Raw genomic sequence first — 15,976 nt, forward strand, 5'->3', positions numbered from 1 at the left:
TTAAGAGACATTTGAAGGATGGCCCAAAGGTTCTTGTGAAGTCATAAGGACATTCTGGTGAGGGTACTGAGTATAAATATGTGGCATCAGGAGTAATATAAACTGGTTATTAATTGGCTAAGTAATTAATTGGCCTCTTATTAAAAACTGATCTCAAAATTACCCTATTTTATTTTATTTTTTTAGATTTTATTTATTTATTTGAAAGAGAGAGAAAGCCAGAGAGAGAGCATGAGCAGAGGGGAGGGACAGAAGGAGAAACTGACTCTCCACTGAGCCAGGAGCCCAATGTGGGGCTCAATCCCAGGACCTTGGGATCAGGACCTGAGATGAATGCAGATGCTTAACTGACTGAGCCACCCCAAAATTATTCGATTTTAGATAGTCCAGTTTGATGTCATCTGCCTTGATTCTTCAACGAAGCAAGATTATTGCCCCAAAAGAAGCCTCCAGAGACCCAAGGAGAGTATTCTGTCCCATGAGTCCTACCAACACTCAGAAATACCCTGACTGGTTTGGTTATCCATTAATACAACAAACATTTAATGAGTTTCTGATGTGGGCAGGGCTCTGAGTGTTGGAGTTACCCCAATAAACAAGACAGACCAGGTGGCTGCCCTTGAGGTGCCTGCACTGAGGTGTACATACATGTGCATGGGGGCGGGGTGGAGACATTAGACAAATAGATAAATATAGGGCACTGCTCTGAAAGAGACATGCACCAGAGGACTGGGGTCTGTCCCAGTTCCCACAGAGCCACTCGCTAGCTGGGCCCTGCCCACTCGTATTGTCATCTCAGCTGACTGACTCTCACTCAGTCTCCACAGTTCAGATACATGCCAGCCATAAAGAAATTCTCAGAACATGCCATGCTCTCTCCTGCCTCTCTTCTTTGCATATGTGGTTCCTTCTGCATGGAAACCTTTCTGGAAAACTTTCTTCTCTTCATCCTGTCTCAGTTCAGGTAAAACCTTCTTCTTAAGTCCTCCAGATATGCATTCCTTTTATATATATATATATATATATATATATATATATATATATATATATACACACACACACACACAGATTTTATTTATTTATTTATTTATTTATTTATTTATTTGAGAGATAGCACACATGCACAAGCAGGGGAGGGGTTGCAGAAGGGCAGAGGGGGAGGGAGAGGTAGACTCCCTGCAGGGCTTGATCCCAGGACCCTGGGATCATGACCTTAGCCGAAGGCAGATAACTAACGGACCAAGCCACACAGGCGCCCCCAGATACACCTTCCTTAAGCTCTAACCATGTCTTGTGACATCCACTGATATCAGTAGCATCAGGACATAAACTTTACGAGGATGGCTTCGCCATGCAAGGCACTGCGTTCATGATCTTAGATTTAAGCACTTACACATCAAAGTTATTTGTCCAGAGGCTTCTCTGGTGGAATCATAAGGTGCTCAGAGTTGAGTGAATTTTTACAGTAGAAGTTAAAATAGTCTAGACTCTGGAGTCACTTTATATCATTTACCTTTTTTTAAAAAAAGATTTTATTTATTTATTCATGAGAGACACAGAAAGAGAGGCAGAGACACAGGCAGAGGGAGACGCAGGCTCCTCACAGGAAGCCCGACATGGGACTCAATCCCAGGACCCTGGGATCATAACCTGAGCCGAAGGCAGACATTCAACCACTGAGCCACCCAGGCGTCCCACTTAACATAGTTTCAAATCTCGCCTCTGCCACCTATAGCAGGCAGTTAACTGAGAGGTTACATTTTCTTCATCTTTCAATACTTCCATTTGTCCATCTGTAAAATGGGGATAAATAGCAGGGCCTATCTCAGAGCTGCTGGTGGAGCAAATGACCTCATACACACAGAGGGCTCAGAACTGTGTCTAGCACATAGTAAGTGCTCATTAACGTCAGAAAAAAGGAAAACCTGGTATTCATGTCTATATGTAAGCAATTAACACAACGTCCAGCTGTAAAATATGGAATTGTTGAGAAAATGAATGACATTAATAGGGTCTCCAAGACAGAATTTTTCACAGATTTGTTCTTGAGGAAGAGTCTTATAACTGTGCAGCAGAGGACAGAGAAGATCTGTCACTTGTCCAAAGTTTCAAGACAAAACAGATGAAGGTCAGAAAGCCATGTCCTCTGTCCTGTAGAATGGGGGTTAGCAAGCTTTTTCTGTAAAATGCAAGTTAAAAAAATTTGGGGGGTTTTGTGGACCTTCGAAGCTCTGTCACAAGTATTCCATTCTAGAATGAAAGAGCCACAGAAAACATGCAAACAGATCAGTCTGGCAATTATATTTTCTTTACAGAAACAGGCAGGGGGCCTGATCTGACCCGAAAACTTTAGAAAAGTAACAATAACTAGCAATTATTGACTACTTACTATATATTAGGCCCCATTTTAAAATGTCTGAGGTATACTAGCTTATTTAAAAGCTAGTTTATTATTATGCCCACCTCACAAGCAAGGTGAGTGTGGCATGGAGACTTGGGAGACCTGCCCAAGAGCTCAGGGTAGCGATTGGCAGAGCAGGGACCTAGACTGAAGAAGTCCAGCTCCAAAGCATCCAGTCCTGAATACTAGAAAATGAATGAACTCAACACTGCCTCCACACATGGCCAAATGCTCATGCCTGAGTACTGTTTGTCCAACCATGAACATTTTAGAAATCATGCTTGTAATACATCATTTTGTCTAAAATGTTTTCCATATATTCCTTTTCTCATATCAAACCCAAATCTTATACCTATCATTTGTATTCCCTGATCATGGTTCTACTCTGCAGAGATACACAAAGCATATTAAGTATCATATAACTAATAATACATAAGTGTTTGGCTTTCAATAAAGAGAAAGATAAGCCAGATTAAAAAGGAGATTGGCATCCAGATGTTATAGGGCTCCTGGTCTACATTCTCTCAGAGACCAAAGGTGGTAATGGATGAACTTAATGTGTGACAGGCAAACAGATGTTGCTTTTACTATATCAGGTCCCTAGATAAAGCTGGAAGGGACACCCAGTGCCTTAAATGACAAAACTAAGATTTTAAGAGTTTCATACAGCCTTCCTCTCAAAAAAGAACTATAATAGGAATAAGATGGAACATTCTGTCATTGTATATACAAAATAAGCATCTCTGTAACATGTAGGATAGAAGAACTGTATTATAGTTAATATGAAGGAAAGTCCTAAGGATTCCCATGACTATGGCTGCCATAATAAATAGGACATTAGGCTCCACTGACAGGAGTATGGTGATCAGCAGAGGAGAGGACAGTTCCCCTCTTTATCACTCTGATTGGCCCATACCTGAAACCTGCATAGGTTGGACAATGCTTAAGATTTATTTATTTTTATTTCAGTGTGTGTGTGTGTGTGTGTGTGTGTGTGTGTGTGTGTGTATGGGGGGTGGGGTAGCGGAGGTAAAGAGGGAGAGGGAGAGAGAAACCCAAGCAAACTTTATGCTGAGCATGGAGCCAGATGTGGAGCTTGATCCCACAACCCTGAGATCAGACCTAAGTTGAAACCAAGAGTGGGATGCCCAATTGATTATGCCACCCAGGCTCCCCAGATTGAACAATGTTTAAATGAGGGTAAGAAGGATGACCAGGTTGTTGAAAGGTTCAAGAAACAAAGAAAACAACTTAAATGAGAGACCTGAAAGCACAGAAGGAAAGAGTCTGGAGTCTGATTGCTGCCATCCAATTCCAAGCTCTTCTATAGCTGAGTTCAGTGGTCTTATGCAAATTATTTAGTTTCCTCATGTGTTAATTATTTCATCTATCTCAGAATATTATTGTGAGGATGAAGTGGGTTAATACAAGTAAAAAAATGTATAGGGAGGGATGCCTGGGTGGCTCAGTGGTTGAGCATCTGCCTTCGGCTCAGGGCATGGTCCCAGGGTCTGGGGATGGAGTCCTGCATCAGACTCCCCACAGGGTGCCTGCTTCTCCCTCTGCCTATGTCTCTGCCTCTCTCTGTGTGTCTCTCAAGAATAAATAAATAAAATCGTTTTTAAAAAAATGTATAGGGAACTTGGCATAGTAAATATCAAAAGGGTTAGTTACCATTATCAGGAGTTAGCCTAGGAAAGAGATTTATGAGACCTAAAAAGTGGTGGGTTGGGCTACACCCACTCTTTGTAACTCTGTTGAGTAGAGCCACAGTTAGTGAATACAAATTACAGGGGTAAAATTTGAGCTCAATGTAGAAAAACACTCTGAGGTAGGGAGTTCCCTATTGCTAATGACATTTCAAACAGAAACCAGATGAGTTATGTCCCATGTTGCAGAAAGGATTTGTCTACCCTGTGGAAGGACAGATTGTATCTAAAATCCCTTCCAGGGGATCCCTGGGTGGCTCAGCGGTTTGGCGCCTGCCTTTGGCCCAGGGCGCAATCCTGGAGTCCCGGGATCGAGTCCCGCGTCGGGCTCCCGGCATGGAGCCTGCTTCTCCCTCTGCCTGTGTCTCTCTCTCTCTCCTCTGTGTCTATCATAAATAAATAAATCTTTAAAAAAAAAACACAATTCATTAAAAAAAATAAAATAAATAAAATCCCTTCCAGTTATCATGTTCCATGGTTCCTTCTGGAAAGTGGGTGCCTGAGCTGTCTACTCTAAAGACTCCATTACAGTGAGGACAGGTCATGATAGTAAACCACGTAAAATCCTGCTGTAAATCTTCTGTGCTTATTGGCTACATATTAGTTACATGATATGGGGATAGCTTCCTGAGTCTTAGAAACCTCACCTGTAAAATGAGGAACACAATGAATTCCTTAGAGAGGCCATACAATGTAGTACTTCAATAAATGAGCTCTGGAGCCAAGGGATTGAAGTTTAAATCCCAAATCTTCTACTTCCAAGCTGGGCTTCTTTGAGTAAGGTATGCCATCTCTCCGTTTCTCAGTTTCCTCAGCTGATAATAATAGGACCTATTTCAAAGAATTATTATGAGGATTAAATAAATTTTAAAATTTATACAGGGCCACCTGGGTGGCTCAGTTGGGTGAGAGAGTCCAACTCTTGGTTTTGGGTCAGGTCATGATCTACAGGTCAGGAGACAGAGCCCTCTCTCTCTCTCTCTCTCAAATAAACAAATCTTTTTCAAAAATGTATGCAAAGCTCTTAGAACAGTGCCTTGCACATACTTGGCACTCACACTGAACTATTACTATTATGTTGTCATTGCTGCTGCTGTTGTTGTTATTATTGTGGTTGTTCTGAGATTGAAATGAGAAAATGAATTGCAAACACCAATCAATCTTTCTTAACTATAGGAGCTGTCAAAATCATCAATGCTTGAAAGTATCACTTCATTATTTATTCACTACATATAAATTAAGCCCATATTCTGCATTCAGTGGGACTAGACTCTGCAAGATGGGTGATCAGTTAGACTTACAAGTTCCTGGTTCTGAGAATTTTATGATCATGCCAACCAGAAAAGGCACAAACCTAAAACCTGGGAGTTGCCTTTGAATATAATTCAGCACACACACAAATAGCCTAAAGTGTATTCATCGGATATTAGCAAGTACCAAGAGGACATGGATTCTGATGTCTACAGACTTGATCCCTCAACAATTTGCTATAAGCTCCTCACCAAGCAAATAAGCATAATTTCTCCTCCTTGGGAAAATACAGTAACTATTTTAACAGCTATCCTCTAACATCTGAAGACAGGAAGTGAGTAACGGGTAGAAAGGATGTCTAAATACTCAAGCCCTAATATTATTTTTACTCTTTCTTATACAGAAGATCCTATGTGAATAGGACTTTACGTCAAAAGGCAGGAAGCACTGCTCTCACTCCCTCCTTACAGGCAACTCTGGAAAATAAACCTCTATTATTCCAGGTGTAGCTTGATGAAAACATCCTGCAAATCAAACTCAGGCTCAGTAAATTTGCAGCTACTTTTCAGTGGCAGAAGCCCAGAGTCATAAAGCTTTTCCAAAGGAAACCACATTAAGTAAACAAAATATCATTAGCAAGGGCAGACTCAGGCCAGGTCTGAGATTTTTTTTTTTAATCATAGCTCAGATATGCTGCAGACCCAAAGCAATCATACAGGCATATGGAGGGAAGGAGATGGTGGGACAGGACTCTGTAACATCAGGGTCCCCCACACTAGTCAATATTATAAACACCTGCTATTTCAAAAGTGCATGACAGTTTAAAACACTTTCATGTGCACAATCTCATTTCCTGCCTACTGTCATCTCCACAGAACAATGCATAAACTAAAACTCCTGTAAGAATCTGGCTGTAGTTATTTGCTTGAGACTTCCATGGCTCAGGAGGTAACAGTCTAACAACTTTCCCCACCAAATTCTTCTGCCCTGCCAAGTACATGTACTGTGTACACCCAAACACACCTTCCTCCACAGAACGATGCCTACAGAACACACCTGTTGTGTTGGATTTTCTCCTAAAGGCCAAATGTAGCTTGGCCTTGTTTGTAATTCTTTGAGGAGAGTAATTGCCAAGAACTGTAAGAAGTAGATCAGGATGGCAGGGGAGAGGCCTACGCAAGCAAGCTTCTTGGATCTGCCTGTCAGAGCTTGGAGAATAAAACCTTACATGTTTCTCCTCTAAACCTCCAGAAGCTTCATTGGACTCTGAACAATCAAGATAGAAGAGCTTGTTTTTTGTTGTTTGTTTGCTTTGCTTTTTAAAGAAGTCTAGAGGGGATGATGATGAACATCAGAGAAGAGATACAACGTTTTATAATAAATAGACCCATAGGAAAATTTAACAATAAAAGAATTTATTAACATTAAACTCTGAGCTTCAGAGAGTTTAAATATCTTACCTCCATGAAGCAGCAGCCATGAAATTGGATCCCTCAGGTTCTAAATCTAATATCTCATCTAAGAAATCTCATAACCACAGCTGTAACAATGCAACTGGTTCAGTGTCATGGAGACATAGGTTAAATTACTAATGAGTGATGAGTTGCTATGAAAGCTGGGAAAAATCTATGGATATGAGGGGGTTAAACTAGTAAACATTCTCTAATAGTCATATCAAAATTCAACTTCTCAATATTCCACATCTGTCATAAGGGAAAAATCTAAAGGTAGCATAGGAAAAACCAAAGAAAACAGAAAATCCCCTGGAGTATATAATGAAATTAAAATGGTAACAGAAAAATCAGTATTTTTTTTAGTAGGGGATGTGTAGAGGAGGGGAGAGAGAGAGAGAGAGAGAGAGAGATTGAGAGAGATAGATGGAGAGGGAGAATCTTAAGCAGACTCCATGCCCAACATGGAGCCCTACATGGGGCTTGATCTCACAACCCCGAGATAATAACCTGAAATCAAGAGTTAGACATTTAACTGACTGAGCTAACCAGATGCCCCAGAAAATCAGTATTCTAGATAGACAGAAGGGGAAATAACAGATAAAAAAGAGATTTAAAAGATAATAAAGTAACACTTTTGACAGATTTATGATAATAAATTTGAAGACTTAGATGAAATGCACAAATTCCTAGGAAAAAATAAACTTACTAAAACTGACTTAAGTAGAAATAAGAAACATGGCTAATCCTATAACACCTGGAATGGAAACACTGGTTAATATTCTTCCCACAAAGAAAACACCTGAACCAGATGTTATCAGTGAACTCTACCAAATTTTCAATGACAGATCATTCAAATCTTACTCAAATTATTTGAGAAAACAAAGACAACCTCCCACAATTTAAACTGTGGAGCTAATATAATGTTAATAATGAAATCAAAGAAAATTTCAGAACGGAAAATTGCAAACTCATTCATAAATTAAGTGCAAAATTTTAAACAAAATATTAGTAAACCAAGTCCAACAATACATTCAGAAGACAGTACAGCTTTGGTCTGGGGGAAACTGGAGGACCTTGCCTCAGTGGCATTTTTGATTGACTCTGCCTTAGGGCAATAAAAAGTTTTAATGATTTTTTCAAATTTTACAATATTAAATGTGTTATCTACATTGATATACTTCAAGTACTCTTTCAGCCTATACAATACCACTGAATTTAATACCCAGAATAAGCAAACCATATCACCATATTAGCAATATCATGAGTCACAAAATTGATCTGAGATATTTTTTAGGCTGCTTGCCCCCGGCTTGTTAAAACTCTGGTTTTGGGTTCCAGTGTTCTACTACAAACAATGGTTTGTCCCTTGCATGAGCCATAAAGATTTATGGTTTAGATTCTTCTCTAAGGGAAGGCAAATATGCCTTAAAATATTTTCTGGCAATTATTTTGAGGTTCATCTCTGTACTCAGGTAAAGTTGCCTTTTGGAACATTTCTGAATATGTGCTATATATTCTCCAGCTGAATATTTGTAGAAAATATATGAGTTATGTGTCATTTGCCCCATTTAACAGTTGCAGATACCGAGGCTTAGGGAGGTCAGGATATGTTCCACGTAGCCATTTGTGGAGGAGTCAGAAGCATAAGCCAGATTGGTCTGACAAGAAGCCTGTAATCCCTTAGCTAAACTATATTGGTGCTTGAATAACCCAATAAGCTTCCTGTTTAGTTTGAGCTTTCCGTTCACAACACCCACAACCTCCTCCCTCATCTTTCCTGTTCCTAGATTAGATCTTAGAACAGAGATAGTGTTTTAAACAGGAGGAAGGGTTTAAATCATCTGTTCAGTTCAATGGCTACTTCCCTTCTGAGCTTTGAGCTTTACTTTTGCCCTATGCTTGGTCCTGGGCCGTCGGTCAAGAAGGTGGGGTGAGGGGAAGATGGTGGAGATAGGGATAATTTGGAACATAGGAAAATATCGCTAAGATTGCCACCCCTAAAATGGTTCTAGGGTGTTACACATCTGCCAGTTCCCTCTGTACTTGTTCTCTTTGTCTGCTGCTAGAAGGTCTGCCTTGGTTGGAAATGAGAAAAGGAGAAACCATTTATGGTACAATTTTTTAATAAGAAGCTATAAATATAGTACCTGGCTTAATACACACAACTACCCCATGAGATTAGTATTGTGAAATGGGAAATCCTGGCTATGAATTAGAGACTGAACACTCTCACTGTTCATTGACCTGGCCATCTAGGTTTTCCTCCATACAAACGTGTTGTGGAAACAGCAGCAGATGGAGCCAGATATCTTGAACCAAAGAGTTCAAAGTATTTCTGCATGGAAAAATATAAGTGCTTTACTTTCTATTAGGCTCCAAACTTTTCACTCCTTTTCCTTTTTTGTTCAACAGATAATGCTTATCTAAAATATATTACCTTTTAGGATAAGCCTACAAGTCATGCAGGATTTGTGACCTGAGCAGGCTCAAGAGGGCTCTGATATAAAATAATCAAAGATTTATAGTCTAATATGCTACCTATAATAACAGAAACAGAACCAAAAAACAAACTTAAACCATTACAGCAGTGTATTCTATTTGTCAAGTATATATAAAAAAAAAAAAAAGACTTCCTTTCTTTTCTATTCTTGGGTAATGACCTCAAATACTTTTTAAATGGGTGTTCTGCTTTAAGAAAGTCCACCCACATTAAACTATATACTATACTAATTACTTCTCAGAAATAGTTCCTTCTAGTTCAACAATCATTTACAAACATTAAGACATATTTCAGTGAATCATACCCAGAGTTCATGGAATGGCAGATTCATAAGTGGATTATACTTGGAATGAATACTCTACCAGAACTTAGAAATACATGGCACTTTCATACTGTGAATGAAATACCTCCAATTCTAAACTGTTCAATAATGATTTGTTTGCCAAAACCAAGAGGTAGGGCGAGGCGCACTGGAACTACTAAATCTTAACGATATGTGCATTTCTCTACTATGATGAAAAATTAATTATATGGCCACTTGGAAAGAAACAGCACAGATAAATATTTCACATTGTAAGACATATGATAGTGGTAAACTCATTACTACCATAGGGACATTTATTCCTCCTTTAACCAAAACTCTGAATAACAGGAAACATTCATTGGTAATTCATAGACACTTATGAACTGTCTATGAATGACCAACCATGTTTATGGCTCACAACAACTCATTTTACATAGGAAGAAGCTGATGCCCAGACAGGTCTACTTGTCCATCACTACATGCACGGTATATTGCAGAGTGGGAATCTGAACCCACTTTACGACTGCAGCTCTAGCCATTAACCATTATTCACGTTGCACATCTGAGACGCTGGTCCTCTTCTCGTGGCTCTTTCTATCATCTGGCATGTGCTTTCAGAAACCCATCTCTACTTCCAGGATGAAAAGCATCTGAAAATGCACTGACCACAGAGTGGAGTAATATAAATATCATTATTCTTGGACATTGTTCTACAGTGAAAAACCTTGCACTTGAGAGTTAGGATCCCGGCTCTCTCCTTCAGCTGCATGATGATGGACAACACATTTAATCTTCCTAAAGCTCAGCCTCCTCATCTATGTATGCCAGTAGAAATCTTAATTTTTTTAAAGATTTTATTTATTTATTCATGATAGACAGAGAGAGAGAGAGAGAGAGAGAGAGAGAGAGGCAGAGACAGAAGCAGGCTCCATGCAGGGAGCCTGATGTGGGACTTGATCCCGGGACTCCAGGATCATGTCTGGACCAAAGGCAGGTGCTAAACCACTGAGCCACCCAGGGATCCTCTAGAAATTATAATTTTTATTTTTATTTTTATTTATTTTTTTTTAATTTTTATTTTTTTATTTTATGATAGTCACAGAGAGAGAGAGAGAGGGGCAGAGACACAGGCAGAGGGAGAAGCAGGCTCCATGCACCGGGAGCCCGACGTGGGATTCGATCCCAGGTCTCCAGGATCGCGCCCTGGGCCAAAGGCAGGCGCCAAACCGCTGCGCCACCCAGGGATCCCTAGAAATTATAATTTTTAAAACTTACACATAATTTACATAAAGTGAAGTGCTCAGATCTTAAGTGTATCATTCAGTTAGACTGGATGAATGCATATTAAGACACAGAACATTTCCATCCACCTAAAAATTTCCCTCATGTTCCTCTTCAGTCAACCGTCCCTTACGCCATCCACAGAAAAGCAATCTGATTTACTTACTCTAGAATTTTCTTTTTTTTTTTTTTCTCTAGAATTTTCTATAATGGAGTTATACAGTCTGTAGTTGTTTCTGTGTCTCTGGCTTCTTCTGCTCGGCATGATGTTTTTGAGATTCACCCATGTTGTAGTGTGTCATCATTGTCCATTCCCAACAATGACAATTTGAAATAAGCATTAAAAGAAATAATGTACATTATTACCAATTAAATGCTCTCTCCCAAAATAATCCTTTTTCAAAAGAGGAAACCCAGGAACCGAAGGGGAGGAATATTTAAATCTAACACAGACTGGAATATATTTGGGGAATTTCTTTATTAGTGGCTCTCGTATCACACTCTTTGTATGTTTCAGGATATTGATTTCAGAAACCCTCGTGTTTGACATTTTGGGTGAAAGTGGATTGAATTCAGCCTACCAGACCATAAATTAATTTTCTGCCACACAGAGACAACTCTGATAGCATACCTTCCCAGTGTATTTCTGAAACATCCCCTTTTGTCCACCATAGAGGTGGAGGTTCACCTACGTTAGATTACATTTGAGAGACCAGCATGTGAAAAGCCATGCATTAACGCTAGCCTGCAGCTGTAGCCCAAGTTTATGCTGTCAATTCTGGCCAGCTGTGTAATTCAATTTTTCCACAGGAGCAGGAGCCTGCCCTTCAGAAGCATGAAACCAATACTGCATTTCACAGAAGGTGATCTGGCCACAATAAATAAATCCATGCTCTACAAGGAAACGATCATTGAGATGCCTATCTTAAGTCCTTTCTCTCTGGCAGAGGCATCACTAAACGCATGGTGTCAAGGGGAAGCAGGTATCATTCCAAAAGGGTTTTCCCAACCATCAGTATTCAAACTCCTATTCCACTCTCAAGCAGAAAGTTCAGAAGCCAGATGAGTTTTGGGAATGACCCCTTGTTCTGATAACTCAGGCAAGAAGGATGCCCAAGAGGAAAAAGGAAAGTATACAAAGTTTATCAGAGTTTCAAGTCACATTTAGAGCAAGGTATAGAAGAAATCTCCTCCAAGTTCCTGCAAACCTGTGGGTGTAAGTTTTTACCCTGCTTCCCGCAGAAACAACATCTGTTCTTACATTCAACACAAGCAACCTCTGATATTTATTGCATTTGCTGAATGCTGAAAGCATCTGAAATGTTAAACCTCTTGATCTGTCAGCAGTCGGATTTCTGTGAAAAGATGAGCTACATAATAGCACAAAATGGAGAAATTTCATGTACGCAAAAGACATAAATCCCCATCACAATAGAATTCTCCTTCAATACACAACTATAGAAGTTGTAGAAAATACATCCAACCTTTATCTTAAAATATTCTCTTCATTTTCCTATACACACATAGCTCTAGTTGCTTTAATAAGGTACATCCAAGGTCATTCGGTTGTGACTTAACCCATTCACTTCTCCAAAACAGGTTTAGATTAAATGCAGGAAAGTCGAAGCATGTGTTTGGTCTCATTAAGCCCACACTATCCCTATGGGAGAAACAGGGAATTTGATTCATTATCCTAACTGTTAATGAAGGATAAATTGCTTATATTTAAGTGAGGGTTTACATTTTATTTTTATCCAACATTCAAGTGTCTTGGTTCTCATCAAAATTTCAGGCCTGGCAGTTACTCAACAGAGTCCAGAAAACATCAGCAAATTAGTTTGCAGCATATGAGTTGTGCATCTAGGGGAGAAAAGTGGTTTAAAATGAAAGGGAAAAAAAAAAGAACCAGACTTTGGTTTTATAATGTAAGGGTGTCCCCTTTAAAAGAATAATAAACAAAAAGATGCCTAGAATGTATGAAAAACAAAGAACATGGATAGGACTTGATTAAATTTCTATGCAAGATTTCATGTGACATCAAGCACTGAGACACAGTTACTTAGCATAGACCAGAGGGTCCCATTACTAGAGGCTGAAATGACAAGTAAGAGAGGGGGCACTGCTTCTCTCCTATGTCTTCTCCCCCTTCTCATTTCATATCTCTGAAGCACTCTCTGCATTCATGATCCTGTCCTGCTTACACAGCAGTGGGGGTAATATTTTGAGAAACTAATCAAGAGTCTGGACTAATCAAAAAAGCCTGGTCTCAAACTCATCAAGGAACTAGGGTTTCTGGAGAGAGCAATGAAAAGAACCAGCTTATAACAATTAGTGCTGGTCCTATTTATCTCGGGAAATTCCTTCTGATTTCATCTAGACACAATCCCTCTTAGAACCCTAGGAGTCTTGTTGGGGAGTTATAATGAATGGTTTAAATCATTTCCCCCACTGGATCCTGGGATCCTTCACAAGGGAAAAATTTGCATCTTTCAACACTGTTATTTTAGGGCTGAGCTCATCGTTGGCGCCCAATAAATGTTTGATGAATGCCTGAATAAATGAATGAGTGAATACAGGAATAAATTTTCCTACCTCAAGTACATTTGCCATAGACTGCCTGCTTAAGGCTGGAGAATACACTCTGTGCAGAATTCTATTATTATTATTATTATTATTATTATTATTATTATTGACTAGTTTCACTCAAAATATACTTCAAAGTGTTTACAGATATTAGTAGCCTTAAATTTGTATCCTTCTTTAGGCAACTCACATAATATAATGCTGTTTTCTTTACACATTCACACAGAAAAGAAATGGTTCCTTAGCCAACACTCTAGGCAAACTATCCTACCCTGTGAAAGTCAATACTTTGCAAATCCATGAACTCCCTCCCTCGGGGAGGATGCTAAAGGTTAGGAGGTAGGTCCCCGTTTCTGGACAGGTGATGTTCAGGATTTGAACAGGTGATAAGAAACACTTTTAACAAGGAGAAATGCCCACAGCTACATGCAGAGAGTTCCCTGCCTGCTGGAGGTTTCTGGCAGAGGTGGGAAGTCTGCTGAGCAGCACCGTGGAGAGGAACCAAGCCTCACATTTCAGTTCAGATACCCTTGACTTCTCTTCAACCTGAAATCCTAAAATTTCACAATTTAGCACTGCAAATGTAAGTTTTTGCCAATACCGTGAAGTAGTTTTAGGGACCGCATGAGGGCAAAGACCAAGGGGGCTCAAGCCTGGGCTTCTCTGAATGGCAATTTCCTTATTGGTCTCCTCTCAGGAGTCTCTGTGAACTTTAACACTCTAGCCAAAGGAGCCAGTCATCTCTGCAGAAATCCCTCGATTTCCCCAGGAATGACCCTTTTGTTTATAGTACAAGGCCCCCCAGTATGACGCTGAATCTTCCCCAGGCTCAACCCTCTTCAGGCTTTCCTGTAGATCACTTCTTCCCCTATGAAAGGTGGTTCAGCCTTCCTTGCAAACTAATTTCAGGCCTGCAGGAGACTGTGCAGGAAAACATGAGGCAGGCTGATTATGAATGTTCTGATTCTGATCCTCAGGCCACTAAGGACCTCACTGATAATAGAAATGCAGTTTAATGTTCCTTTCGGTTCTGCCTCGACGATATGAAATATCACCTGCTATCCCAGAGCCCGAGATGCAGCCCACTGAACCCCACTCTCTATTAAGACTGCTCTCCTACTACACAAGTCAGGGACTAAGATACTCAGCCCTTGCAGAAAGGCAGCCCAAGCCAAAGGAATGCCTGGATGACTCCAATGGCCTAGGGAATGTAACTAAAACTCCTGCTCATTAGCTGCTTTGTTGTTGTTGTTCCAACTTTGCCACAACACATTTTCTCTGATTTCAGTTTTACTAATAGAGATTCTCAGCTAGCAGATAATGCTAAGCCTCCAGCACAGAGGTCTGTCTTCTCCAACGTGAGGAAGTATCCAGCTTTGCTGCAGAGGCTGGACAGGAGTCTACACAGTTGGCTTGCACTGTCAGATGCTTCCTTCCTCTGGCCCACATGGCCAATGGCCAAGGATGATAGGCAGGGTGGAGGGGAGCTAGGGAGGGTCAAAGCGGACTTGTCCACTATTTTGCTCGAAACAGAAATAGCACCAGGGTCAGAAGCTGCTTATTCAATCCCCACACTTTTAGAGAGAGGTCTTCAAGGTGTTTTAGAGAAAATACAAATGAAATGGGAAACAGAGCCCTCTGTCCTCAAGTAGCTCAGAGAAGCAAGCACTTCACTGGTGCCTGAGGACAGGAAGAAAAGAGGTGCTGCTGAATGTGTCTATCCATCAGCGCAGAGCAGCCCTTCCCTCTGAGCCAGGCAAGAGAGGCGACTGCCCTGAGCTCTACTCCTAGACAGCTCTGCTCTGGTCCTTCTCCAGCCACACTCCTCCCCAAGGGGTGAGGAGTCCTACATGCCAAGGACATGTACCCATTTGGAGACTGTGTCCCCCTTCAGGATCCTGTCCAAATGGTCCCAAGTTGGCTCCAGAGTATGTAGGTATCTCTCCTCCCCATCAGTCCTCCTGAGGCTAAGCCACCATATGCCACCCCTGAGGCTCAAGGGGAGCCAAAGGGACACATGCTTGCAGGAGCCAAGTGTGCACAGAGCCTGTGTGGGCTGGGCTGTCCATACATGTCATATGTGGACACACATATGTCCACACGTGTGGACACCCATACATGTGATATGTATGGATACCACCTTTGGAACCAGAGTGGAAGAGAGAGGATGCAGCCTTTAGGCCAGGTCCACTGCTCCCCTGGTCCCCCACCAGCTGTCCCTCCACTGCTTTCCATATTAGAACTCCAGGGTATCAGAGATTCTCAATATAGCCCAGCCCTGGAGGCGGCCAGATAGATTTCATCTGATGTTTATAAGTTTGATTGATAGCGTTAAAATACTATGTGAACCTCCATTGGTACTCACGTCCACAGCATGACTAGGACTAGGGCCTGGTCCTAATGCCTGCGTTGCCCCGCACCTGACCATGAACCGCTTCTGGGAGGGAAAGGGAAAGAAAGACTAAGCATTACCTGGGAAGTTAGGGTATTAAG

General features: G+C 40.8%; 1 protein-coding gene and 1 long non-coding RNA gene across 3 annotated transcripts in view; one reads left to right on the forward strand and one right to left on the reverse strand.

Moving 5' to 3' along the window:
* SNTB1 (syntrophin beta 1) overlaps positions 1-15,976 on the reverse strand; it is a 239,160-nt gene that overhangs the window by 139,303 nt on the left and 83,881 nt on the right. The window lies entirely within an intron of this gene.
* LOC112662424 (uncharacterized) overlaps positions 1-15,976 on the forward strand; it is an 88,624-nt gene that overhangs the window by 1,050 nt on the left and 71,598 nt on the right. The window lies entirely within an intron of this gene.

Source organism: Canis lupus, chromosome 13 (genome assembly GCF_003254725.2).
Source record: "Canis lupus dingo isolate Sandy chromosome 13, ASM325472v2, whole genome shotgun sequence".
Lineage (NCBI taxonomy): Eukaryota > Metazoa > Chordata > Mammalia > Carnivora > Canidae > Canis > Canis lupus.